The sequence below is a fragment of the Acipenser ruthenus genome, chromosome 21 (genome assembly GCF_902713425.1).
Source record: "Acipenser ruthenus chromosome 21, fAciRut3.2 maternal haplotype, whole genome shotgun sequence".
Classification (NCBI taxonomy): domain Eukaryota; kingdom Metazoa; phylum Chordata; class Actinopteri; order Acipenseriformes; family Acipenseridae; genus Acipenser; species Acipenser ruthenus.
This window is the reverse complement of record NC_081209.1, coordinates 31,648,492-31,674,158: the sequence shown is the minus strand read 5'-3', so window position 1 is coordinate 31,674,158 and position 25,667 is coordinate 31,648,492. Positions and strand designations below refer to the sequence as shown.

The following is a 25,667-nucleotide window of genomic DNA, read 5'->3' as shown; positions in this document are numbered from 1 at the left end:
GTAACACGCCAACAATGATCATCAACATAGAAGCAGGGAGAGAGCATCCAACAGCACTGCGCACAGGAAGCTGGCCAGACATGGTTACTGTAAAACTGCAGATGTTCATTGTGATTGATCTGCAAGCAGAGAAACTGGAGCCCATTAGCAGGGATGAGAAGGCTTTGATTGAGACACTGATGGCCTGTGCGTCCTGGGGGGGGAGGGGTCTAGCATTACCTTATGCTCCTGCACCAACAGGATGTAAAACAACACTGTGAATTGAAAACAAGACTGGGACCTCTACTAGACAGAGACCATCCTCCTAATAAGAAGTCCTAAGGCTTTGAACGTTCTTTACTTCAACACAGACCTAAAAAAAAGCACACACACACACACACACATGGCTCAGTGTATGAAACAGTACAAGGCTGTGGTCCTTTTCCCAAAGAAATCTCTCCCTAATTAGTCACCTGGTCAATGATTTCCAATCCTGCATCGATGGGCCCTGTGTGTTGAATTCCGATGCATATAAACACAAGATAAAGTCCTGACATCACGAGGAGAAATGAGAACAGGAACACAGTGTTAAGGGACTAGTTTAGTTCTCTCTGTGGTTACTGGTAATGCATTACAACACTGACCTCACTTTATAAAATCAAACTTCTTCTGTGGTGTACTGATCCTCCACAATTGAAATGCCTTTTTATTATTAATTTCTTAGCCGACACCCTTATCCAGGGTGACTTACAAGATATCACATTATTTTTACATACAATTACCCATTTATACAGTTGGGTTTTTACTGGAGCAATCTTGCTCAAGGGTACAGCAGCAGTGTCCCCCACCTGGGATTGAACCCACGACCCTCCGGTCAAGAGTCCAGAGCCCTAACCACTACTCCACACTGCTGCCCTTTACAATATATAGCAGACCCTGGCATTGATGCGATACAGCCAATGATCACGCATCGGTATGCAGGTTAAGTAGCAACTTCAAAAATCACATGCAATTTTAACACTAATCATATATACACATTCCTCTTGCCCATATGCCCAGTCCTGTTCAGATCCACATTCCTCACCCCACTGTAACTTTCTCTGCGGAGCGATGCATCACAAGGAATGTGTTCTTCCTCTCCAGCTAATTGCAATTGCATCCATTAACAAGAGCATGCGTTGCATTCCTCCATTACAAGGAAATCACTTCCATCTTTACGGGTGGAGGAAATGGGTGTCCTTGTGAATACATCGGATTGTGAGTCACAATGCAAGTAACACCATCTATACGATGTATGGATGATCCTTAATGAAGACAGACAACAATCTGCACTCACAGTACGTAAACTCAGAGCTGCGGTCTGCCCTTTGAACTAGAAGGGGTCAGCTAGGGTCCTATTACCTGGGAGTAAAATCAACACATTTCGAACCCTAACCCTCACCCTCCTGGCCTTGGGGAGGAGGCTGGCATTCGATTGATCAGCTTCCCGGCAGGGATTACACCAGTTGTTCAAGGCAACGTGACACTCACCCCCGTCACTACACTAAATGCCATGCCAGTGCTTGGCAGACCCACTGCATAGTTGTTCCTAACTTCATGTCTCTGAGCCGTCCTACCAGCTAGAAATGAGTTTGTGTGAACAAAAACAAAGCATCCCTGGGAGCACAATCTAAGGGTTTGTCAAATCACATGGAACACTTTGTAAATGTGAAAAAAAGATGCTGTCACTGATCTATAAGAGGATAAATACATTCGAGGTACAGTTCTACCGGATATACAAGCATGCCTCATGACAGAATTATAACTCTAATAAATCCCCAAATGTATCTTGTAGTGCCGAGATCTATTCTGAGGAAAAGAAAGAAAAAAAAAATGTGCAAAGCCCGGTATTGCCAGGCGTAGGAATACTACACCCCAAGGATTCCTATGAGGGTTCCTGGGCGCTAAAGTACTGTAGATACACTATGATGAACTAGTGCAACACACACACACACACACACACACACACACACACACACACACACACACACACACACACAGAGACACACCCACACCCACACCCACAGACAGAGCCACACACAGAGACAGACAGCACACACAGAGACACACCCACCAGCATCTAACACGTTCTCAAATCAAACTTGATTTACTTCAGGTCTTCTAGTGGACACTGATTCTCACCAATTGCATTCAGTTCTAAAAATGTCTTAACTGTACGGTACTCAAATAAAACATGAATGAATAACACATTACCAAACTGAGCTTCATGTTCAGGGTGATGTAATGTATGCAATGTAAAAATGAAACACTTCAGTTCCTCTTTAGACAGGAGGAGCAATTAACCACGACACAGCGTAGACTTTAACCATTGTTTCTATGAAAGCGGGTGAGCAGCCGTCCCATTTAGTATTACGTAGAGGCTGTTTGTGCTGCACAGCACTTTGCTTTTAACACTGTACTTCATGGGGACTCTAGAAGCCATTTCAGTTGGAATTTTATTTTATTTTGATTTCTTTTTTGGCAGCCACTTTTTCTTCTTAGTATTTTCCCGATAGAGACGCTTCACAAAACTCCAAACAAGGAAGCCAAGCTGGCCCTTTATCTTTCATGTCAAAACCTATTGCACTCCCACTCTTAAAACTCAACCAGAGATACGGAGAGAGATACAGAGATACAGAGAGAGAGAGAGAAACCTATTCCACTCCCACTCTTAAAACTCAACCAGCCAACTGAAGTGCTGGCAGTACAACTAAAGCAGCCTGCATAGATAGAGAGATAGAGAGATAGATACAGAGAGAGATACAGAGAGAGAGAGAGAGCGAGAGAGAGATACAGATAGAGAGATAGATACAGAGAGAGATACAGAGAGAGAGCGATAGATACAGAGAGAGATAGATAGATAGATAGATAGAGAGAGAGAGAGAGATATGAACGCGCATTCAGACTGCATATTGTGTGCGTTTCAAAGGGTTCAGTGGCTGCCTCTGATCAAGGTGTATTTCTCTGACTCTCCACTGTGTCAGAGAGCAAACAAAGAGATTTGGGTCCGAAATACAAAGAGTCCAAGAGAAAATGCACTCTGCTTTTTAGAGGTAGCCATCCAACACTGATAAACATATCATCATAAGGCATCAAATGAAAATCAAAACCAGACAAGCCAATATGAATGTGTTGAACGGGCTTCTGGAGCTTCTGGTGTGGCTGAAACGTTTGGAAAGCTTTGTCATTGCCATTCTGAGTGCCAGAGCTCCACTGAGGGAAATTCCAAGTGACCTTACTGCTAATAGGTATCAATGGAACGTGACTTGTATGCAGTATATAGAGGTGCACAGAACACTAAAGACCATTCAGTCAGCACTAGTGCAGGTCTGGAGCCAGCCTGCAGACCAGCAGCATTTCTAAAGCTGGAGCTTCAGATTCCCGCTTGACCTTGCAAGCCAGGCCCGCTGGGAAAAGATCATAAATGTATTAAAAGCCATCTTCCAGTAACAATGATTCTATGCTGTCACTGCAAAGCGAGCGTGCTGTGCGACGTCAGCCTGCATGTCCAGAACCACACGGGAGAAATGGTTCATTTTTGGTTCTTCTGCACAAAAACAACCCCACTTCAATTTGAGAAACAAAAACAAATAGAAAAAGAAAAGACGAAGTGAAGCTCTAACCCGTTAGTTCTGGTGGTCTGTGTGTTGTTTCGTGTAGTCAGTGATTCTATAGGAGCGCGGAGCTGGGTGGTTACAGCTGTATCACTGTGCGTCACATTGTAATAATGTGCAGCACTGTGTCTAGACTTAGACAAGTGAACACTTTCTGGGAAACTTCGCAACAATTCCGACTCGTGTTTAATCGCCTGACCCTGCAGAATGAAATCCTGTTTTCCTCACATTGTTAGAAGTAACATCGGGTTACCATAAGAATTGATGGGACTGAGCCCAGTAGAAACAAAGCGTTACAAACAGTGTCCTGCTTCCGAACAACTGGAACCACCTGGCCGGACTCCAGATACCCAAACTGGGGGCGAGCAGCCTGCATACAACAATCATTATGCAGCACACTGTGTACATTACGGGAGGGATTAGAGAGACTGTGCGATATCCAGGTTCAATTATATACAATAAAAAGGGGTTTCCACTTGCTTTCAACCTAAATCTGTGTTGGAAACGCTCTCAAAGAGTTTGCAAATATACGTAGTTTATTATGGGCTCTCTCAATTGGGGGGAGCTCTGAAGTATTGCTGGAATGCTCTCACGGTCAAACCAAGGACCTTACAGTGCGGATATAAACAGAACTAGCCTGCCATTCAATATGGCTGCAGGGACTGCTCATAAAGGCTTCATTTCATCCAACGCCAAGTGCATCTCGGTTTCAATCGCCTGTCAATCTCTCAACAATGACAAAAAGTTAATAACTGTAAAAACATCTCAAGAAAATCTACATATACAACGTTAAGACACGTGCGTCAATAACTCAGTACTGCGGTCTGTATCTTGGGGCGGCGAGCATGTGTTTTTAATCATTAATATTCAGTATCAAGCCTAGCCTCTTTTACATATAACAAGACTACTTCCCTTTTAAGCAAGTTCCAAATGACTTAAAGTGCACAAGCTTAGATTTACAGTTTATTTATATATATATATATATATATATATATATATATATATATATATATATATATATATATTAGCTCAAAGAGCCAGCTGCCCAACGTTTCGATATGTATATACATACATATATACACACATATACATATATATATATATATATATACATATATATATATATATATATATATATATATATATATATATACAGAAAATAAGTATTTAAATCAACATTAAAAACCAGTTTTGGATTGCTTAAAAATACAACGAAATTACGTAATTTATACCTAAACATGTACTTTTTCAATGTTAAAGTATAAGGCTTGATCCTAATGTTCACATTCACAGAATGGGGCAACCGCCTGTCTTCTCGATTGCAACAATTATTATCGGTACAACTTCTCTTTAAAACAAAACACAAACTTAACGACTGTAATAGAAAAGTAACCAAACCATACGGTACACGCCAATTGTTTTGCGTTGTACCCGTACCCGTACCCGTAGCCGTCCGCTTGAAGCCGTGTCCTCCCATTGTTTTAATGGGACTCACTCGATTACATGTGAATCATCCTGGCATTACAGTTTTTGCCCCCCGAGTATAAATAAACTAAAAAGACCACTAACCTGAAAACTCCGGATCTCTACGTGGTTGTCTCTTTAAGTTGTAAGTACCATCGCCGCAGTCTGTGTTCTATTACAAGTTAGAAAAGCACAAGCCGACATCTGTAATTCAAAAAATACTTCTGTTCCCGAAAAACACTCCTTAAATTCAAAATCAATCCTTACATTCAATTGTTTATTCGAGGATTCAGGCTCGAAATGCTGACCCAGTTTCTCGTTTTAAAGGGATAACGTCCACTTGTTGCAATCTACAGCAACTTCTATTCTTCTGGGACGCACTCTACGGAGCATGCCTGGGTGGGCGGAGCTTGGTGTCTGCGGGGTGGACGCGTAGAGCTCCTCTGCGTTTACATGGAGTTCCTCATTGGTTATCTTAGCTATCTGTTAGCGTCAGCGCGTATCTTATTGGCGCAACAGAGCACTGGGTTTCATTCTTGGCCTGGGGGAGCTGTGTTATAAGATTTAGTCGGCTGGTCCTGCATGGTTCATTGAGACATCATAAAGGAAAGCAGAAGGGGTCTGAATGCAGCTCTGCTGAGCTCTTGTACGCTGCAGGTGTGATCCCCTTGAAGGGCTGCTGGGGGAGGGAGGGCTCACACCAGCTGTGGTTTGATGTGGAGAGCATTGCTTCAGGGCCAGTGCAGTCCTGCAGGCTGGGAAGGAGTTAGAGTGACCTATGAACCTTGGTGAAAATCTACCTGGCTCCCTCCCTCCCTGTGCACAGATCTGCTCAGAACAGGCCTCCCCCTGCCTGCATTGCATCGTTGAATTCTTCTTGTGGGTGCTGATTGAGACCTTTCCGGGGTCCTCTGCAGCCGCTGTCTTCCCCTGTCTCCTCTGGTCGCATGTATACACTCGCCAGTCGTGACAGGGGCGCTCTTTATTACCTGGTGTCAGGATAGAGGTGTCCTAATCTCAAAATAAAATACATTCCATACAATCAGTGATCTAATTAACGACTCTCAGAGCTGGCAACAGATAATAATATTATCACAGGATCACCAGCGATATTTCCAGGACTTGGTTTAAGAGGGTATTTGGTATGCATGATACTAGCCCATCTACAGTAGAACATGATGAGTAATTACTTTAAAGGGAAAACCCTGAGCCTCCGTTAGCACCGATGAAAGTATGCAGGTGTGTTTGTGAATGGAGAGTCTCTCACAATGCAACATGAAAACGAGGGGGGGGGGGGGGTGTTTAATTCTGAATGTAATATTGCACATGCCCTCATATAAGGTCCTGGGATTGCATGCAATGAAAATGCATGAAGAATACAAACAGGGCATACCTGGTGTATAATGGGTACAGCAGTGACCTCTAGTGGAGAAACAATGATTTATGTTTTAACTACATGTCACTGCACAGTATGTGTACCAATGTACTGCACTGTCACTGCCATTTAACTGAAGCTGGTTAAAAAAGAACAGAACCATATTACACACATTCCATCTGCATGTGGGATGTTGTTTCTACATTCCTAATATGCAGTAGAAATAAAGCTCTTTCTCACTCAGTGTGAACCACAACCTAAACTGCACTACCAATATCCACACTGCTAATGGAATAACCTGGTATTACACATTTCATGAAGGACTTTTTATATATTTTGTATTCATTGCTGTAGAGACGCAGTTCTTTGGCACAGCTGCCCACATGCAGAGAAGCTGAATGAAAATGAAGTCACTGTGCTGCTCAAATGCTTTGGCTGGGTGCTCCTCAGTGATGTCATCTTCAAGCTGATTGCACACAGCTGTCTGTCCCGAGCCCTCCCTGTGCTCTCAGCACAGTGCATCACTGTCTATAGAGCCCTCCCTGTGCTCTCTGCACAGTGCATCACTGTCTATAGAGCCCTCTCTGTGCTCTCAGCATCACTGTCTATAGAGCCCTCCCTGTGCTCTCTGCACAGTGCATCACTGTCTATAGAGTCCTCTCTGTGCTCTCAGCACAGTGCATCACTGTCTATAGAGCCCTCCCTGTGCTCTCAGCACAGTGCATCACTGTCTATAGAGCCCTCCCTGTGCTCTCTGCACAGTGCTTCACTGTTTATAGAGTCCTCCCTGTGCACTCAGCATCACTGTCTATACAGCCCTCCCTCTATGTGTTAATAATAAACCCAGAAACACTGATCTAGGTCATACAGACTGCACTCTAGTCATTCTATTAAAGTGAGAGCAGCACACTCATTTAGAACCCGGTGTGGAGCCCCTTCTCCTCCCTGCTCTGACTGGGGTAGGAACGCTGAGGGCAGGTGAAGCTGTCAGAGCAATAGGGGCCGGGGCTGCTGATCTCAGCTGATTAAGAGACACCACGTGAAATGGATGTCTGTCCTCCTTGAACGGCACCATGTGTTTCCTGTCCCGAGGGATGCGATGCTGGGCTGGGGGCTCTGTAATCTGGTAACGGAACCAGCTGCTCGCTCCAGGCTCATGCGTTCAGGGGAAACGTGAAGGGAATTTCAACATCACGTCTGTGGCTGAGTGCTGCTGCAGCCTCCTGACAAAGGATATAGACAGGGTAATGAGCACATTACAAAGAAGTACATAACAGGCTTTGTGTGGATACAAGACCGAGGAGGCTGAGAGCCCAAGCCCGAGCTCCTCATATATATATGGGGTGGGGCTATGCTGCATCTCTGTGAGCTGCAAGATATATGCTTGTGCGGCACAGAGGTACAGGGCTGCTGTTTCTGCAGCTGTGACTTTAATACTCATGTATACCTGCCATTGAAGTGGATACTGCGTCACTATGGGCCAAAGATATCGACAGCTAGCCAGAGCTACTGGAAGAGAGAAGCCTCATGTAAAAATGCACAAGGAAGTTTCCAAGGTCATTTCTATACAGTTCAGTGATATATTCTGAACACATACAACTCTATAGACATTATGAGGACAAAACCAAACCAAACCCAAACTGTTTGTTCTCTGAACCGGATCACAGCATAAGTACGTTTCCTTTTTCAAGGAAGTGCAAAAGACAAAAACAAGTAAAACAAAGTGGAGTCTTGGAGCGAGTATGAGAGCAGCCGGGCATCGCAGCGGGAGGAGAGGAACAGCACTGACACGTCAGCGATGCCCCAGCGCCCCTGCCAAGAGCAACAGGCAGGAACGGCTGCTGCTGACAGAAACAAATGCCAGGGAGCTCTATTGAACCACAGAGCTATTAATATAATCCCAGATGGGTTTAAAATAGGTCTGTAGAGAATAGAATTGTCTGAACAGGGAGCTGCTGCACGCTCGTACAGTCTGAGAGCTTAACAGATATGTGCAAAGGTGTGCGGTGCAACTTTCAATTTGAACTGTCTGAAGAATTCTCATCTCTTCTTTTTGTTTCGGAAGGGAAGGGGGCACTTGGGTGAGCGTATGCTACACAAAAGACCCAAAGTAAATAAGAAAAGAGAATGCAGCTCTGATAGCATATACTAATGTACTACTATTGTGTTATCTGTGTTTACTGTATATATAATATTTATAACACAAATAGAATGCATGCCACACCTGGCGACCTGTGTATCAGTGCTCCCGTGCTCTGCACTCCGTTACAAGGGCCTGCCGGGGGCGGGTCATGGGTCTGTGGGTTACATGGAGCTGAAGCAATCACTGGCCCTTTTCAAACCTTGCTGTGATGCTTTAACCTGCATAATCAGAAATTCCAGTCTATCTGAAACAATCCGCACTGTTAATCGGGTCTCTTGACTCTGGAGGGAGTGGATTGGTCTGCAGCCCAAGTGATTAATGGGCACGTGCAGCGGGTGTGCAATCCAAGACAGAATACAGTGCGATCATTAAAGCGATGCAGATCAATCCAATGTGAAATCACACGGTGCAGCCGCATGCTTCAACCATGAGATTAAATAACAAAACACTGTAATAACCTCCTTCACTTACAGGCAACATCGGGTTAAATGAACATGCAGGGAAACACACACACATGTTCACATTAAATGCAGTGTTTTACTAGCGCTAAAAAAAAAAAAAAGATAAATGACATTATACATATTGTTTCTAAAATGATATTTAAAATTATACTAATTCTAGTTGCACCAGTAAGGCTGGACTGTGTCTGGACAGAGTGCGAAATAACTGCACGGCGCTGCCCTCTAGTGGCAAAAAGTGTCTATTTACTCTTACAAAGTTGTGTGTTGAGTTTGAATGACTCAGCGAACACGACTGGTATGCAAACACAGATAATATCAAGATAAAGAAGCACTTGAAATGCATTGCCTTGCATTCGTTGGATCTGAAACAGTCATAATGCTTTTATCAGCTTTACCTTATCAGATCAAACACGATGGCACAGGATAAGAACTCGCAAGAGTCAGAGCGCTGAGCTCAGAGCCCTGATTTACACGCTTCTTAGCGTCTTACATTATATATGATTAAATACAAAAACACAGCTGTCAATTCTGAATGCAAACTAAAACATTTCCAGTGAAGGGAGGCAGGATTGTGTCTGTGTATCGATATATAAAACGTGTATCTATTGATGGGCTCTTTTAAATGTGGAAAACGATCCAATCTTTGCCGGCCCGCTGTAGTCCTTACTGTGCTATAAGTGCTGTACCCACTAATGACCACCAGGTGTCACTGTCAGATCTGTACAGAACCACACTGTACTGAGGATCACAACAGGAGCATTAAATCCAAAGATCTGTTTGTGATGTCAGAAAGGAAGTACAGCAGAGGCGAGATGATTGGTCATCATTGTCAGGACATTGCGTACCAGCAGCAATTGAATTTCTAATCTTAAAAGCATGTTCACTGGCTAAAGTTACCTAGAGCTATCTATTTATCACGCAGACTTCAAAATGATTTGGTAGACATATTTAAAATAAAATGTTATTTTCAGTAATCCTTATAAAAGGTTACCCTATTAAAAGCATAGCAAAGTGTAATAAAACACCGAGGTATGAGAAAGCATATTAATAAACAGGGCAAGCCTGGGTAACTGTGGTGAATGCAGAGTAGAACCCTGTAAAAGCATGATACAACTGCAGCAATACCACGCGAAAACACTGTGGTAAACTTTTATAAGGGCAGGTATTCCAAGAGCAGCTTGTTCTGTGAAAGCAGCCCTGTGTTTGTAAAACTGGGCATATACAGTAACAGTCCCATCCCTGGACATGAGCCCCTAGAAAAGGGATACCTTGTCTGTTCTGTGCAAGCTGATCCTGCCCCTGCAGAGAGCAGGATGCGAGGCTGCTGCTGCGTGGTGCAGAGAGAAGACAGCCCCCGGTCGTGCTGAGCTGTGTACATTCAGGGAGTGCGTGGGTGGATCAGGACTGACAGCAAGACGTATGGATGGAATCAGCGCTCCTCGCTGTACCGAGAAGCCATTCGGTGTCTCATTAACATTCACTGTCTGCCCGGACTGCATCAGTGCTTCAAGAAACTCTCACAAAAACACAGGATCCCTGCTGACACCCAGCAGGAGACCCTGGAAAGTGTTGCTGTAGCCTGCATGCGAAGGTAAGGCAGATTGCACATTCTGTTACTGCATACAGGGGAAGGGAATGAGAATCCCTCATCACTGAATGCTTTGTACATTCTGGAGTAACAGTATTCTTTGAGTTGACTTCCATTTGCATTTAAACATGTACACAGCCAGGGTTCCCACCAAGGATAGGGCAAGGAGGCTGGGGAGCAGCTAGTCCCCTCTAAACAGCTGGATTCCATGGAAAGGAAGCATCAAAGCTCTCAGTGTACAATGCACATTGCATCGTGGTGGTGACTCTAATGTAGTGTTATAAACCAATGCATCAATAAGTAAATCAATGCATCAGAGTTTACTGAACTGGGAGCTGCTATCACTGTCCTTAGACTTGTTGGGATATTTGTTTTAGGATAACAACACCGATGACACCGTATTGGTTTGAAGAAACAGTTTAACTGTTTAACAGTGCATGTGTTTGGAGCCTCAGTTCATAAAATGATGTTCTGACAAACATCCCAAAGTATTATCACCGCTATTATAAAGGCCTCATTATAGACTGTGTTTGTACACTTCATTTAACAATCTTATCAGTTAGGGTGTCTTCAACATGCCTGCCCCTTTGTGCTGATTCACATGAAGCTGGGGAGGCTAATCCTGCCAGGCTCATCGATATGCAGCAGCGCAGTGCTGGTGCAGTACTGTACTAATTAAAGGCTAGTGGATGGTTGCATAGAGTACAGTGCGCAGTAATTACTTTACTAGCTTCATATAACACTGACGCTGAATGAGTAACAAGAACAAAGCGAGGAGTGAGGAAAAAGATCTGCCATGATGTTTTCCTTATAAGACACTGTGATCTGATTGAGTTAGACAGGAGTCAAGCATTCTCTGAATTCTCACTTTTCAGCCCTAGCTTTGTGTGCATCAGGTGTGAGACGGTGTGTTGATGCCATAGTGAAAGATTACAGCACAGACACATGGTTATCATTTATCTCTGCCATGGAGTTAGAAAAACAGTCTGAACAGTATTGGCACAGCAGGCACGATCCTGGGAACATGAAGAGGTAAGAGGTACACCTTCTTCACTGCTCATTAAGAGTCTAAGCCACCATGAGTCACTTTCCTTACACTTTATTTAACCCGTCTCCCTGTATGTGGCGCATGAATTCACCTGCAATCACTAAGAAGATGCAATGGGATCACGTTGTCATGAATTGAACTGACGGTGTAAATTGACCACGTTGAACTTTTATAAAGCCCATTTATTATATTACTCAGTATTTGTACCTGAGTGTTAATACGGTGAAAGCAATCCTCCCCTCTCTGCTTCTGGATTTCAGAGTCAGACTCACATGTGTATGTTCCAGCATCTGAGATACCGGGCCGTGTTTTTTATGAGATGTCTCCCCCAGCTTGTGCAGCACCTGGCCGGGTTTGTACAGAGCTGCAATACAGGATCAGCTGAGCTGGAGCCAACACAGCTGTGCAAAGAGAGGGACAATGAGGGGAATCGCTCCAGCACTCCCTGGCTGCCAGCTTCTTCTGTATTGACTGTTCAATGAATGTTTGTTCTGTTTCCTCTCTTTCCTCGTGCCTGGCTGCATGTTGTGTTTTCTGTGTGGACAGACAGTACATTATTATTACAGGAGTATCGTTCTCTTACCTAGAGCCTGAGAATAGAGTTTGTTTAGGAAAACAAATTAAACTAGCCCACAGGGAAAAGGCATTCAAAAGGCTAATGTCTGTAATACATGATTAGCAGAAAGCAATCAGTTAAATGTGGCACATGTCTGATGTAGAAAATATACAGAATTTAAAACCTGTTCCGCGCCTCTAATCATGTGGTTTTATGATGAAACCCTCCCCCTGCAAGTTAACTGATTTTCTGTCTAGGAAATTAAGAATGATAACGAATAAAACTAAAATAAGAAAAACTTGAACACATCCTGGAGCTCTTTATTCAAGATTTATAGAAGGTATGGGGGCTTCCTGTTGAGATCTGTATTGAAGACACAGGCTTTCTGATGGGCTCTGTATTATATATTTATAGAAGACACTGGCTTTCTGATGGGCTCTGTATTGTACAGGTATAGCAGGTGTGAAGGTTTTCCGATGGGCTCTGTATTGTACAGGTATAGCAGGTGTGAAGGTTTTCTGATGGGCTCTGTATTGTACAGGTATAGCAGGTATGAAGGTTTTCCGATGGGCTCTGTATTGTACAGGTATAGCAGGTGTGAAGGTTTTCCGATGGGCTCTGTATTGTACAGGTATAGCAGGTGTGAAGGTTTTCTGATGGGCTCTGTATTGTACAGGTATAGCAGGTATGAAGGTTTTCCGATGGGCTCTGTATTGTACAGGTATAGCAGGTATGAAGGTTTTCCGATGGGCTCTGTATTGCACAGGTATAGCAGGTATGAAGGTTTTCCGATGGGCTCTGTATTGCACAGGTATAGCAGGTGTGAAGGTTTTCCGATGGGCTCTGTATTGTACAGGTATAGAAGGTGTGAAGGTTTTCTGTATTGTACATGTATATAAGGCACGAAGGCTGTTCCTCCAGTCTGTCAGGGGGATTTACTGCAGTGTCCCTTCACCACATCAGGTATTACAGCCCAGCTGAGAGGAATACAGCACATGAGAAAGAAAAAATGAAATGAAGGCAGCAAAGCAGCTTGTAGCTCAGCATTCTGGTGTATGATAACCTAGAAATAATATTAGAACAGGAGGAGGGGTATCCACAGATACATGAGAAAACACAGAAGTGACGATGTCACAGCTCTCACACAACGGCGTAGCAGGTATTCCTATTGCCTTTACCTACATGGTGTGAATGAATGCAGCACCGCCCTGCACTCCAATACTGCACACTGCCAGCAGGGAGTGTACAGTACACAGTCTAACTACAGAAATCTGCAGGGAGTGTACAGTACACAGTCTAACTACAGAAATCTGCAGGGAGTGTACAGTACACAGTCTAACTACAGAAATCTGCAGGGAGTGTACAGTACACAGTCTAACTACAGAAATCTGCAGTTTTTGGAAACTGTTTAATCTGCTTCAACAACTGCTGTGCATGTGCCATACAGACTTGCTTTGATCAGAGATTTAAACAAACAAAGGTTGGAGCCGATGCAATTTGGAGGTCATTCCAAGCAAAGGCTGCTCTGTGTCTAAAAGAGAGAGCACCCAGTCTAGTGCGATGATGTCGAGACACAACAGCATAATAAATAAGAAGCACCGTTGTACCACAGAATGCGAGTGGCAGTCTCATTGGTTACACTGGTTTCACAGGGAACGGTGTGATAGATCGCAAACACGCTGGTGCTATTGGAAATAAATCATTTCAAAGATAAAGGTGCTGTCATACCAGCACTGATGAGGGAGGCAACCACCTGTTAGTCAAACAGCATTCTGCCAGACTGCTGTGCTCACACTCATTGCTTATAAAGCCACGCTGCACGAGAGGGAGTCTGTGTTTGTGACGTGGAGGTTGAGGCTACGCTGCGAAGCTATTTTTAAAAACAACCTTTCAGATAAAAGGCAAATCAATATGAAAAAACTGAGAGAAACAACTTTGCAAGCCCTGCACTGTGTACCTTCACCCTTTACTGGGATGAATACGCTGTTAAGAGAGATTTAAACCAGTTTAAGCCTGGGTGTCAATTAGCCCTGTTCATTTCCTTCCTGTCCTGTTTGGCAAGGACCCGGGTTCATACAATATTCATGGTTGACATTCGAGCGAGTCAGAGCCTGGCAGGGCTGCTGGAGGGGGGGTGGGGGTGGCTGGGGAGAGAGGATGGATAGATGGCTTGTCGGGAAGTCGAGTGGGGAGTGTGTGATCTATATTTAGGCTTTGCTGGGGTGGAGCTAATACTCTTTGCACTGGAATTATCTGGCCTTGGGATTAGGGAGCTTTAGCTCTACTCTCCATAGTGATATGCTGGACTGGGATGAACCAAGCCAGTGTGGTGGGCAGGGGGCAGGGGGGTTGTGTACGTCACCTGGTGCATTGAGCAGTGAATTCATCGCATCGTCTCAGGGGCTGGACCAGCTAGAAGCACCCATCTGCTCCGCAGCAACCTGTATAACATGTGAGGGTTTACTGCTGTTCTGACAAATATATCCCGGAATAGCAAATGTCATTTATTAACGGAAAACAAGGACCTCCCGATTACAGAAAACAGAAACAGAAACCTTAAAAGACCATCTGGGCCAACACACAGTAATGTCCACAGCTGAAGAACACCATGTCAAATTGGAATGCACTCATTAACTACCAATGCTGTCTTTCCACCATCGTCACAACTTGTTCTGGGTGAAAGCCTTGCTGCTGAGAGTCATATCCCTGGTGGTGTATCCAAATAATATCCCCCCTCCTCTTTACATCCAAGCAGCTCTGTTTGTTTCGCTCGCCGTGTGGACATGCTCAGCGTGGTTGTGAGGGGGAGGTTTTATTCGGTTGCACCTCCTGTTATGTTCTGTCCATCTGCACGGCTCCAGTGAATATGATACGCTGTTCTGTAGCCTTTTCATCACTGGTGAGCAGCATCTTGAGAAGGTAACCAGATTGTTTAGTGTTTCAGACTCATCACTTTTGAACAGTGAATTGTCTACCAGTAGCACTGTTGATTTCATTACAGTCTCCTGGGAAGGACATTCCAGCACCTGGGGGTTACCGGGACCAGTCCATTCTGAACTCCTGCAGTGTTATCAGTAGCATCATATATTTCTTGTCGGACCCCTGACGTGAACTGCAGCAAAGTGATATACAGTTCCATTAGGCTTTGGGAAAAGGTCTATATATTTTGTAATTTTCTGTTGCTGGTTTTATATCTCTCCCAGCTCAGCCTGATAGCTTTGCAGCTTTTCGTTCTCAAAATGTTGCTGCTCTAAACACAATTCAGATAATTGGAAAGCCTCAGAAGTAAACAACTAAACTAAATGTCATCCCAAAGTCCTGACGGTGCAGACAGACTTGGCCCTTTCCAAGCAAAGAGAGCAGTAAAGTGCCTGCAAGGCTTTTAAAGGGTGGTTGAGGCTGGGAACGCACACTGACGATGGTCACAGAGCTCACTGGTATGAAACACCGCTGTGGTTGAAGCACTACTGAACACCATTGTGAGATTATTTTACAATCTTTTATACTCTGCTAAACACCGCAATCATCCTGACCTGGTCAATGCTGGGACCTGAACCACATCTTTATATAATCCCACGTCACATACAGTACGTTTATGTAGAATTATCCATGAAATAAGCAGCAAGCCTTCCTGTGATGGAGGCTCCCATCATGCCCAGTCGGTGTGACACAGTCTCAATGAGGATGCTAGCGCAGCCAGAAGGGGGCAAGATAAATAGCTCTTGGTTGAGAGAAATCCTTACAGGGAGCATGTTTAGTTAATTGGTCCCACAGTGATCCTGATACGAGAAGCACAGTGATACAGTAGGTGCAAGCAGCATTATAAAGCCATTTTAATGAGAAAGAAGAAAAACGCCCACACATTCAATACTAAGCTAGGGCTTAGTTCATGTTTTTTTGTATGTATTATTTAACAAAAGCAATGAGCAGAAGTATCTGCCTAAGTGATCAGAATGCAGATAAAGTGGTTCTATTGTTCTTAAAGGACACCATCAGTCTTCTTTTTGGAATCCATATCCCTACAGGTATTGAAGAGATGGGCTGATCCGCTTTCACCAGGGAGTGGAAGAATACGAAAACAATGAAATCTTCCAAAACGTTTTACAACACACATGAAATTAAACATGTGGTTGTGAGGTTGTAATTTTTTGCTGCTTTGTTTATAGCTATTGAAATTCTCATGTTAAAGAGGCTGTTATCAAATTGGAACCAAACTCATTTTTGTGAGCAGAAGTCGTTTTGGATTGTGATTTGATCAATGGAAACCAAAGTGAACTAGAGCTCAGTGAAGAGGTTCCCATGGGATCCCATTACAGGTACTTTGGCACTGAGGTACTATGGCACTGCACTGGATCACCAGTCTATATCACTACATGCTGTTGCAGTTGCAATGATATGCTGTGCTACCATTATACCACTGTACCAGCCCCTTGATGCTATCGTCAGCCCTCAGTATAGAACCACTGCCACTGCTTTGCCATTGAAGACCATTGGGGTAGGGAATCCCATGTACTTTTCATTTATTTTTATTTGAAGAAAACCTTCCTGCAGTATTTTGTACAACAAAAACTTTTTTTCAGTGTGATTTGAATGTGCAATACAGCGCAAAAATCTGGCCTCAACTATTATTCTTCTTCATTTTTAACTAACGGCTGTACTGTACACAGAGCAGGGTGGATGCTGGTGTTTACCTGCAGTGATGAGAAGCCTGTGGGTTTCAACTCCCCTGCATCCTCCCTGCTACAAAGGTGAGCCATTGTCTCGTCTTTTGTGTTCAGCGTCATCTATTCCTATTTAACTGCAAAGTCAACACATCTGTCACATTAGGCAGCACCCTACCCCCCTCCCATCTGCTCTGTCGTCTCCCTCCGTGTCTCTCCCTCCCTCCCTCCCTCTCGCTCGCTCGCTCGCTCACACGCACACTCCAGGAGCTTGTTGCTAGTAAGCGTGGATGGACTCTACCATTTCTGCTGGCAGGGGCTGAGTGTGCTTCTCCTGGGATGAGCTCAGAGGATCTAAAGGTTCATTCCTAATCTCCTGTTTTGCAGCTTGGCTGGCTGCTTGAGCAATTCGAGGGGCTAACTCTCTCTGGATCTTGTTTTACACTCTTTTATATTCGGAGACAAGGGGAAGCTGGTGCCAGTGGAATGCCAATTTATTCTGGTAAGAAATCTTTATTTGTGGTATGTTTGGTTGGTTGTTTTGTGTGTTTGTTTCAGGAAGATATTCTCTTATGAATGCAGGTTTCCTCAGGCACTGAATCACAAAGTTTTTAAATATTAAAAATACGTCAACCAGGCAACTCTCTCTAAGGGGTTTCTCAAAGAATATTATGGGGTGGGGTTTTTTTTAATAAAGATGAATAAAACAATTAATTTTGCATTTTAAAAAATAGTTCCAAAGAAATCAAACATACATTAGACATAATTAACAGTAATTTCTGATGTTTAAATATCGGACTCATTTTATAGCAGTGTCTGGAGATAATACATTGTCAAAGTAAAAGAAGGCGTTTCAATTTTAAAACACTTATTTTAAGGCCCCCTTTGTAGCAAAAGCACTAGGTTTCGCAATTCCTAAACAAAATGGGCATTGCAGAGAAAGTTGCTAGCAATGCAATTGAGCCTATATGAAACCACACGGTGTATGGTATAGCACTTGCAACAACACTACAGTACAGTATGCTAATATCTTTCTAACTAAGAGAACTGCAGTTGTACTACAGAATGCATCGAATGCTGGTGAGGGGATCCTCCAGTTTTCTCTCTTGCTGTGCTGCTGGTGAAATAACTCCAGGTTCCATAGCAGTTCTAAGGTGGACTCCTTTTTAATGCACTGGGGGCTCAGGGGGGGGGAGGGTTAGCAATATCTGCAGTCCAAATTGAACATAGAGATCATGCATTATTTAGAATTAAGAAATCTCTTTGCCTTTCCAGAGTCTTACTGCACTGCACTCTGTTTTTTAACCTAGAAGATGCCCTATATTTGGTGCTGTTGAGTTATAGTACAGGAGGGTTTCCCCCCCACCATAGCACTCCGTTGTGAGTTCTAAAATTAAAACGCATCACGCTAAAGGTGATGGGAGTAGGCACCTAGTTCAATGCAGTAATGCAGTCTTCATGTAAATGACGCCATCAAGTAAAACTGAAGAGCAAGACGTTATCAGGACTTCATCCGCACCAAAAGAATGAGAGGGCGGGCAGTGCTTCGTTCAGCTGTCCTTCTCAATGTATATTAAACACATACTGTATTATGCATTGATTTTCTTTGTACAGTAGATGCTGCTTGGCTAGAAGCTTGTTAAGGGTTTACTGTGGGCTTTTGTACTGAAGCTAACTAGAGTTAAACTGGATTTAATACAGGGTTAATATAATTGAAGTGTCCAGGGATATAGCCAGGTCCTTTCATATTAAACGATAATCGGTTTTGGTGTGGTGTTGAGATCACTGGTAAAGGGCAGCATTTCAGCAGCACAGCACTCGCAGTTCCATGCTTGTCCACAAGACGGCCCTGTGCTGGAGGAACCAGCCTCAAAGCACTGCAGAATATGCACAGTCCCCGGTTACTCGCTGAGGATCTTGTTTTATTTTGAGTGCCATAATAAATGGATCTTTTGGTTCTCTGCTGGTTTTTATTCTTTAATTTGTGATATTCACAGATATATCCAATTATCTAAAGTTGTTGCTTCTCCCTGTTAATCATGGACTGTGCTGCAGTTCAAACTCTCGCTAATGGTCTGGCTGCAGTAATGTGCAGTTGCTTTTGAATTGTCTAAACCATTATATATGAAACTAAAACCCCAACTAATTAAGAATCACAAGATGTTCTGCAGCACAATGGGGGGGGGGGAGGGGGGTTCTAATCTCGTTACTCTAATAAGAGATATGAAATAGTTTTAAATGGTTATCAGTCCTGGTATGGATGAAATTCAATATCCAACGTTGGGTTTGCGTTTATGGCTTCATCCTTTTTATTCAGCAAACAGTGGGCAGGCTCATGCTGACGTTGTAAGTGTCTGGTCCTTGTTTAAGCACAAGGGCCTCCCTTGAAAATAAAACACTTATTAAAAATCATTTTTGATAAATTCCACACTTGTTCACAAGTGAAAACAGATGCAGGCCACAGTACAACAAACTGCCCTTGCTGTCAGTGTTAAACCGAATGTAAAGAAGATTCAAACGTATCGTGCTTTTCTATTTATTTCTGTCTGCTCTTCTGTGAATTCCCATTCATTCTGCAGTACAGCTGGTTATTAGCAGTGCTCGGTTTTTGTTCTGAAAGCAGCGTTTCTCTCTGTGGTAAAGCCTCGGTTTTGCTGAGCGAGTCCCTGGTTATTAAATGATAATGTGATGTTCGTTCAAAGTGGCTGCTGCTCTTTCTTCTCTGCTGTTTGCTGCCTCTCTGTGTGCTCTGTACTGCTGGGCCTGGCTTTCATTTCCTATTTGTTTTCTGCCAATCATGACCTCTGTTTGCAAATGTTCTTAACTGTGTTTGTATCTGCTTTTTAAACAGCTTGCTTAATGCACACAGAGATACTGTTCGGTATCTTGAGGAGCATTTGATTTCAATGCATTGCACCTGTGTGCTTCACCCATGTGCCCCGATTGATTACCCACTGCACCCACAACATTCTACTGCTTCTTTGAGTCCATCGCCATTGAACATGGGGGTTGGGCAAATCTCTGAGTCCATTACCATTGAACATGGGGATTGGGCAAATCTCTGAGTCCATTACCATTGAACATGGGGATTGGGCAAATCTCTGAGTCCATTACCATTGAACATGGGGATTGGGCAAATCTCTATGTCCTTTACCATTATACCAGGATAAGTGTTCTTTTTAAAAAAGGCCAAAACTGTTTGTGTGACTTTGACTGCTGTGTTTTACATTCCATATAATGTGCTTGCGTGTCTGTGGCAGGGATGAGGCCCTGCACATGTAATGTATACATTGTGTGTGTTACATGAGGACTTTTACTTTCTGTAGAAGAGGTTACCATGTGGAATCCAGCCTGGCTTTTAATATTTCACAATGCATTACAGAGGGGTAGTGCACTACCCCTGAACTCATGTCGTAGTAGTCTTTAGAAAATGTAATCTCACAATAGCTTCCTGTTCTGAATAAAAGAGGCTTTCATTCTTCATTGCTGTAGTCAGGTCCTTACTAAAGCTGGTACATTTCATTATTTATTTTGGAAAGGATAAACATAAACTGACTGCAGCTAGTTCAGAATGCCGCTGCCAGGATCCTTACCAGATGTAAAAAGCGTGATCACATCACCCCCCGCCTTGCCCAGCTGCACTGGCTACCTGTAAAGGTCAGGATTATTTTCAAAACTCTCCTGCTCACCTACAATGCCCTTCATCATACAAGTCAAGAGTACCTCCTCAGCCTGCTGACCCGCTATATCCCTGCCTGCAAGCTGAGGTCCTCCGACTCTGGCCTGCTTGTTATCCCCAAGCAAAAGTGCACCACACTTGGAGAACGCTCGTTTAGCTTCATGGATCCAACTCTTTGGAACTCTCCCCAGCTTTGGTGCGTGATGCTCCCACCATCACTCGCTTTAAATCAGCTCTCAAGACCCACTTGTTCTCTCCATGCTGTTTAAGCCTGATATCTGCTATATCTGGTATATGACAGCAAACTACACTTGCTCTCAGCTGCTTGTCTGTTATTATTGAATTAGCAGACAGAGTCTTTTCTTGTCCCATGGTAACGCTGGTTGTTTTATCTTCATCAGTAAAAGACAGGGTTAAGTGTCACTCACTAGCTGATTACATGTCCGTTATCACAGTGTGCGAGCTACAGAGAATCCTACTGTCATCCCCTGGGGGAAAAAAAACAGCAAGGCTGCACTGAGAGGGAATCCTGCTGTGGAAAACCAGCAAGGCTGCACTGAGAGGGAATCCTGCTGTGGAAAACCAGCAAGGCTGCACTGAGAGGGAATCCTGCTGTGGAAAACCAGCAAGGCTGCACTGAGAGGGAATCCTGCTGTGGAAAACCAGCAAGGCTGCACTGAGAGGGAATCCTGCTCTGGAAAACCAGCAAGGCTGCACTGAGAGGGAATCCTGCTGTGGAAAACCAGCAAGGCTGCACTGAGAGGGAATCCTGCTGTGGAAAACCAGCAAGGCTGCACTGAGAGGGAATCCTGCTCTGGAAAACCAGCAAGGCTGCACTGAGAGGGAATCCTGCTGTGGAAAACCAGCAAGGCTGCACTGAGAGGGAATCCTGCTGTGGAAAACCAGCAAGGCTGCACTGAGAGGGAATCCTACTGTGGAAAACCAGCAAGGCTGCACTGAGAGGGAATCCTGTTGTGGATTCTTTTAGTTTTTTCTGAAGCGGTAATCTAAAGCTTTGGGCAGGAGACAGAATGAAATGTCTGCAGTCTTAAGCAGGATTAAACCCCGGCTCTCATCTGTCAGGACTGGGGATTACTAGACATTTCTACTCTCTCTCTCACAGTGTTTCATCTCTCTCGCTATCTCTCCCCTCTTCTTTTCCCTTCTCTCTTCTCTCTGAAGTGGAGTACATTTCATGCAATAGATTTTTTTTATGGCAGCAAAGAAAGAGGCTGTGAAGAAGTGACATTTACACCTCCAGCTCCAGACATAAATCCCATAGAGGCGTGGAGAGAATGAGTGCTGAAGGCTTCCCAGGCTTTGAGGAGTGTGTGGCTGAGGCTTAGCCCCACAGGGCTGCCATGATTATTATTAATACTACGATTATGATTAATGTAGCCTGGGTGTAGATATGTATTTATACTGGGAAACCTTTCTAAGATTGTATAATACAGCACTCACTGGAATGATGAAGAAATCCAAACAGGCTGGTTCTATGAACACATGATTGCTAATTCAGAATTCAATAGAGATGCTTCCTAGCCTTTTACAATGCTAAGCTGGGCCCACACAGCACTACATGTTGCACAATAGTACCACGTAGCGTAGTATACAGTATGTTTAAAGTCAAGGTCCTACACTGGGCTGAGCGCAGGGGCTACTGATTGCCCGGCCATTGGGCATTTGGTTTGGAAAATGAACTCAAGGGCAGAAATGGTGGGAAGTACAAATTCAAAAACCCTAAAAGCAATTTAATAAATCCAATGAGAAACGCAGAGCATTAACAGTGAGGTGTGAGTGCTGGAGATCAGAGTGAAGCTGTGCGCAGTAACCTTCTCTCACTGGGTTCATGCAGCCAGCCTGCCTGTGAGGGGGATGTGTAGTGGATAATCCCTGCAAGACAGGACCAGATGACAGCTCAGCAAAGCAGGAGAATTGCGAGTGATAAGAGTGATAAAGTGCCATGCTGACTGCAGCAGGTGATGCATGGCGTTTCCATGTTGCCAGCTCAGGACTTCATACAAAGAAACCCACGCCAAGGAGCAGCTGACTGGTAGCTCCTCACAATGAAAAATAACTGCAGTTTATTCCAAGTGTGGAGCTGTGCTTTTCAATCAAGACAAATAACTGCAGTGTAAGAGTGCTTCTCCATGGCAGTCTTCAGACCCGCTTGTGGGACACTATGGCACAGCCAGCCCTGCTCTGTGGAGAACGAAGCAGGACTTCAGTCTCCAGCACTGCCCAGCCAACATGTTTCATGAGCACAGAGAACAAAAACATAAAAAATGTCACATCCAGTAATGAAATTCAATAAAAATGCCACGGAGATGTTGTTCATATTTAAAGCACACTCCCTGCAGACAGACTGCGGCTGTTTGTCATGTGGGTTTCTCCATACAGAGAGCTGCCTGCAGGCTCACTTCTGGGTAATAAACCATTTACAGCACTGCTGCTTGTTAATTGATGGGTGGCCCTGGGCCTGGGCAGCCCTGCGCTGCTGTAAACTGTGCTCAGTATTGACTGTGTCTCGTGTTTGTTTTATGATGCTTCGGGAACAAATGAGACGCACTGTATCGAGGGGCCCCAGTACAGAGCGTGACTAGAGAAGGACGGGTTTCTTCCTTTATTCATTTAAACATATTAGTTACATGCAGATACCCAAATAAAACAACTGCCCTTCACCTGCAGAGGGAGCTCAGTTCACCTGCACTGTACCTGGGAATGATACCCAAATATAACAACTGCCCTTCACCTGCAGAGGGAGCTCAGTTCACCTGCACTGTACCTGGGAATGATACCCAAATAAAACAACTGCCCTTCACCTGCAGAGGGAGCTCAGTTCACCTGCACTGTACCTGGGAATGATACCCAAATATAACAACTACCCTTCACCTGCAGAGGGAGCTCAGTTCACCTGCACTGTACCTGGGAATGATACCCAAATAAAACAACTGCCCTTCACCTGCAGAGGGAGCTCAGTTCACCTGCACTGTACCTGGGAATGATACCCAAATATAACAACTGCCCTTCACCTGCAGAGGGAGCTCAGTTCACCTGCACTGTACCTGGGAATGATACCCAAATAAAACAACTGCCCTTCACCTGCAGAGGGAGCTCAGTTCACCTGCACTGTACCTGGGAATGATACCCAAATATAACAACTACCCTTCACCTGCAGAGGGAGCTCAGTTCACCTGCACTGTACCTGGGAATGATACCCAAATAAAACAACTGCCCTTCACCTGCAGAGGGAGCTCAGTTCACCTGCACTGTAGCTGGGAATGATATTCCTACTCCTGTAGTGGCGCAGTGCTGGCTAACAGGTGAAGAAACCAGCTCTTTAGCAGTCATTTGTAGGAGAGTTTTGGTTGGTCATTCTGCAACAGGGTAACATAGTGTTGGTTGTCTCCACTGTAACTACAGTGAAATAACAGTTTAATATTACCATAGAGTTCTTTTGACAAGACTACGGAAGAGGAAGCAGTACGGCAGCGGCACACATGACTCTTAAGATTATCAAGATTGTCCATTCACTCCTTATTGCCATGGGCCCCAATGCATTGTATCAGCACCTCACTTGAGCAAGCGGTAATTGCATGTGTCCAGTTACTGCTGAAATGTTGCTTAAAAAGACAGTTTTGATGTACAGTACAGTATAGCATGCACCCAGTGGCTCCCCCGTGTGGCACTTCATTTTGCTGACAGCAGTATTGCACTGTGCAGTATATTCGAGTGATCTTTTTCTGTACTCTAATATTTGTATCGGCCTCTATATTTTTCATTTAAAAGCTCTTCAACAAATCACTTTACCATTGAAAGGCTTCATGTAAGTGCTTGTGTCTGCTCCGGCTTGTCACTTCAGCTCACATTCACTTCACAGAGCTCTTACAAGGGAGGAGGGAAGCAGCTGTAATCCGCAGGCTGAGGGATTGAGGTTCTCTCAATCACTGGGATTAGCAAGATAATAAATAACACTGTTTGTAAACTGTACATAACACAGAAATTTCTTTAGCAGCAAGACAGTGAGAGATTTACTGACTGCAAAAGGTTGTAGATAAAGAAAAGGGTATAAATGCTAGAGTCACCAGGGATCAAGTGAAGACATTAAACTAGAAAGTAAAACTGTAATTAGTGCATCTCCAGTCTCTGACAGAAGCCTCAAGGGGTCTCCGCTATGTGTGGATGAGTGAAGTCCTGCCCTTTTCATGCATAAGGACTCTCTTCATTTTTTTTCAATGTTTTACGTGGGAAACCTTTTGAGGTTAAATCAAGCACTGATACACGGTGGAAAACACGTTGAGCTACATTGTACAATACAATGATGTAACAGTTATCAGTAGTGACCCTGTAGATGCAGAACTCGTGGTGAGGAGCTCAGTGGGCAGGGCTGGGTTGCAGGGCAGTAGGCTGTGGGTTCGAACCCCAGTCAACCAGGGGGTCATCAGCAGTATCACCCCCTTAACCAAACAGACTGCAGTCTTGGGTGCCCAAAACTGTTCCAGTGCAGTACACCTCTGCTATACTCTTATGTAGGATTGTGTAGTATTTTGGTTCCTATATTACACTAGTTTAGCTTTTTTAACCCTTACTGGGGATGCATATTCTAAGTTTCAGAGTCTGGTTCCTGTCCATCTTTACAGATACTTTTACACATACAGTTTACAGGTACATACAGTCCATTTAGACTATTTGTATTCTTTCCCTTTACCAGTGCCTAGTTTTTGTTTTTTTCATCACAGCTGTGCTTGTTTTTAATGATTTTTCATCAAGAAGTCCCAAATCCCTTTCCTGATTAGTATGCTGCATCGCTGTCCCATTTACACACACACAAGTACTCTCACACTTATTTCCTTACATTGAATTCCATCTGCAACTTCACAAACTGCGATTTGAAAGTCATCGGTTGATATGGTAGAAATTTTGAAGTGAAGTTTCTCAAGCAGCGCCTCATCTGTATGCAGGATCATGTGCGCTGAAAAGCAGCTCTCTTAGTTTTTTCTAGCTACCAGCTGCATTCAAGCTTATTAAAATCCCCCCCGTAGACAAGCCCATGCGCCCCC

The 25,667-nt window shown here is 44.0% G+C and overlaps 2 protein-coding genes across 8 annotated transcripts in view; one reads left to right on the top strand and one right to left on the bottom strand.

The window, feature by feature from the left end:
- LOC117428479 (A-kinase anchor protein 13-like) overlaps window positions 1–5,506 on the bottom strand; it is a 76,027-nt gene extending 70,521 nt beyond the window's left edge. For 3 of the 6 annotated variants that reach the window (XM_058995602.1, XM_058995605.1, XM_058995604.1), the window contains exon 1: window positions 5,202–5,506. The gene's annotated coding sequence lies outside the window, so the exon portion shown is untranslated. The remainder of the gene's footprint in view (window positions 1–5,201) is intronic. The other 3 variants (XM_058995607.1, XM_058995606.1, XM_058995603.1) reach the window with 2 other exon arrangements.
- A 4,969-nt stretch (window positions 5,507–10,475) lies between these two features.
- Window positions 10,476–25,667, top strand: part of LOC117427668 (synaptic vesicle glycoprotein 2B-like) — a 32,610-nt gene continuing 17,418 nt past the window's right edge. The window contains exons 1-2 of one of the 2 annotated variants that reach the window (XM_034045854.3): window positions 10,648–10,666; window positions 17,316–17,430. The gene's annotated coding sequence lies outside the window, so the exon portion shown is untranslated. Of the gene's footprint in view, window positions 10,667–17,315; window positions 17,431–25,667 lie in introns of both variants that reach the window. The other variant, XM_034045855.3, reaches the window with a different exon arrangement.